The sequence below is a fragment of the Podarcis erhardii genome (assembly GCF_964252035.2).
Source record: "Podarcis erhardii genome assembly, chromosome: 5".
Lineage (NCBI taxonomy): Eukaryota > Metazoa > Chordata > Lepidosauria > Squamata > Lacertidae > Podarcis > Podarcis erhardii.
The window spans coordinates 78,477,936-78,480,744 of NC_138509.1; the positions used below are offsets into that span (position 1 = coordinate 78,477,936).

At 40.4% G+C, this 2,809-nt stretch overlaps 1 long non-coding RNA gene across 1 annotated transcript; it reads left to right on the forward strand.

Moving 5' to 3' along the window:
* The first annotated feature begins 620 nt into the window (after positions 1-620).
* LOC309343331 lies at positions 621-2,447 on the forward strand. Its single transcript, XR_014157247.1, has 2 exons — positions 621-1,305; positions 2,039-2,447. It is a non-coding gene; the product is annotated as an uncharacterized lncRNA (long non-coding RNA).
* The last annotated feature ends 362 nt before the right edge of the window (positions 2,448-2,809 follow it).

The following is a 2,809-nucleotide window of genomic DNA, read 5'->3' on the forward strand; positions in this document are numbered from 1 at the left end:
GGGCTTTAAATGTCTGGTGTGAACGTGGCCCAGGGGTTCCGCTTTCTTGTGTGATTTCAATCACATGAGGGACAGAAAGTGAAGGAATGTTCTACGACCCCTCTCCCTCTGTTATGTTCCCATCACCAACCCCCAAACTATCTTTTATTTTCTATGTTGCACTTTTATCCCTCCAAGGAGGCCAAGGTGTCATGCAAGGTTCTCCCCTCCTCACTTAATCCCCACAACAACTCTGTGAGGTAGGTTAGGGTCAGAGACAGTGACTGGCAGCCTGTCTTCAGGGAAATTCAGAGAAGAGTGACTTCAAAAATTACTAAATAAAAATTCAGGTCTGCTGCCTCTTCTGTTTCCTATGCTGAGGCAATAAACATCTTTGTATGTCTTCTCCACTTCTTTCCCCCCCTCTTTTGTCTCCAAATGAATTCCTGAAAGACTTGGGTTTTTTTTACAAAAAGAGTTAAATTTGATATATTATAAAATTAAAAACTTTGAGGCAAATTTCCTGCAAAACATTTGAGGAAAAAACTCCCCCTCCCTTTTGGGGGGGGGCTTTTTTATATACCCAAACCCAAGACAATTCCTCCTCTGTTATTCCAGCACTCAATAAATCCTTATGGGAGTGGTCATATGAGGAATATTAGTTGATCTGTCATGGCCTAAGAATGCACAAACAGGAAGGCTTTTGTGCAGAAGCCCCAACCACCTTCTTCAGCATATCAGTGTGATTATTTCCTCGCTTCACCATTTAACAGGAAATGAATTTGTTCAAGGAAGGCTAGTCAGAAAGGTTTCTGGGCCAAAGAAGAAAAATGTACAGAGGAACTTCATGCCACGTCTTTGAACATATCTGTATGAGACAGTTGTTGATAAGCGTCTGTACTTGTGCCCAAAGCAATGCATTCATTTGTCAAGACAAGCTGAGGCCTATGGAGCCAGAGAGAGAACTGCTAGACTGAGGAGCCCAAAAGAAGAAGAAAGAAACACATGGGAAGTAAGGATGATTTCAGTTTGGAAATGCATATTTCTATTAATTCTTTCACCTCGTATGCAGCGATATGTACACGCCTAAATTTCTGCAACATGACTAGCAAGATCTTCTTTGCAGAGTGAACTGTGTCCAGCAAATGTGATGGAACACTCTCTGCTCATCAGTTATGTGTGATATCTGCTATGAGGCAATTACACCAGGAACAAAATTATCACCATTACGTATGGGTGGACTAACTCTCAGGTGTCTCCATGTGCCAACCATCTTATTTTCACTTTCCTGTTTCAACTGCAGAACTGATTTGTGGGGAGATTCAGGTAGGTAGCCATGTTGGTCTGACGCAGTCAATATATATATATATATATATATATATATATATATATATATATATATATAAATGTCCAGTAGCACCTTAGAGACCAACTAAGTTTGTTCTTGGTATAAGCTTCCGTGTGCATGCACGCTTAGTTAGTCTCTAAGGTGCTACTGGACAATTTTTTAATTTTTTTATATATATTGATTTGCGGGGAGCAGGAGACATATTCAGTGACACTGTCATCTTTGACATACTCACCTTGGAATAAGTCCCCTTGAATTCTTTTTTTATGAATGGCAGTTTACAGAGTATTATGCTGAACAATGCCAGCCAAATGACACAATGGGGGAGGAGGGAGGCCAGTTTATATGCTCAGGGCAATGCACGTGGGAGTTATATGATTTTTGTTCACAAAATGTGAGGTAGGTCAGGTTGAGAAACCATGGTTTGCTGGAAGCAGCAAGTTCTAGGAGCGATTTGAACCTTCCTAGTCTACCCACTATACCACACAGATGTCATTTTTAAAAATCTGTGAAGAGTCCTTGAAAAGTGCCCTTAAAGCCATTGTGTGGTACTTGTCACTTGAAAATTCTGCATCTTCTGAGAAGGTTCATTCGCCAGGGTTATATGTGAATGGTGACAGGACTCCTGTTTTGTTGCATATATAGTTATCTGCTTATTATCTTGAAGAAATGATCTGAACACACTCACCCACTTCTGTTTGTTTCCTCCAGACATGAGCTGTTTTCCCTCCTACCTTAAAAGAAGGAACTGGAAAGCCCATACCTCAGCTTAGTGCCATGGAGGGTTCACCTTTGGACAGCAGCCAAGAATGTGATAATTCATTGTTGGGAAAGCATAATGATAACGCAGCTGTGTAGCACTGGGAAGTCAGCTCCCATGGGTTGTTAAATATGGAAACACATTGACTGACTTTTTAATAGCTCGGCCTACTGAGTTACAAAGTTTTTACTACCACACACTGCTGCAAGAGCAATGGATTCTAGCACTGGATTCCCTCAAAGCATCCATATCAAAGATCTTGCAACACAATCAGCCTTTCGTTACAAAGAGTGTTTCCAAGATACATTTTCCATTATTTGAAGCTTTAACTTAGTGTAAAATAAATACTATGAAATTGTGTGTGTGAGAGATTTTGATTCTGGTTTTATGCTGCTTATTATTTTCTGCTGGTGCTGCTTTTATACATTGATTGTTTTAGTACTGTTGATTGTATTTGTATTTTATTGATTTTAAATTGTGAACTGCCCAGGGGACACAGTCGATTGGGTGTGGATGGCACAGAAAAAGCCTAAAGAAAGGAATCATAATGAATCCACCAGCCAGAAAAACACAGAAACACAACTTTGCTTGACTACTGTCTCCTCAACGAATTGGAGACGTGACGTTTCCTTACAATGGAGATTCCTTGGGAAGTTCTTCCTTAAGGAATCCTGTGATCTTCAGCAAGTTTGCGTTCTGGCACCTAAGATGTCTGGTGAGGT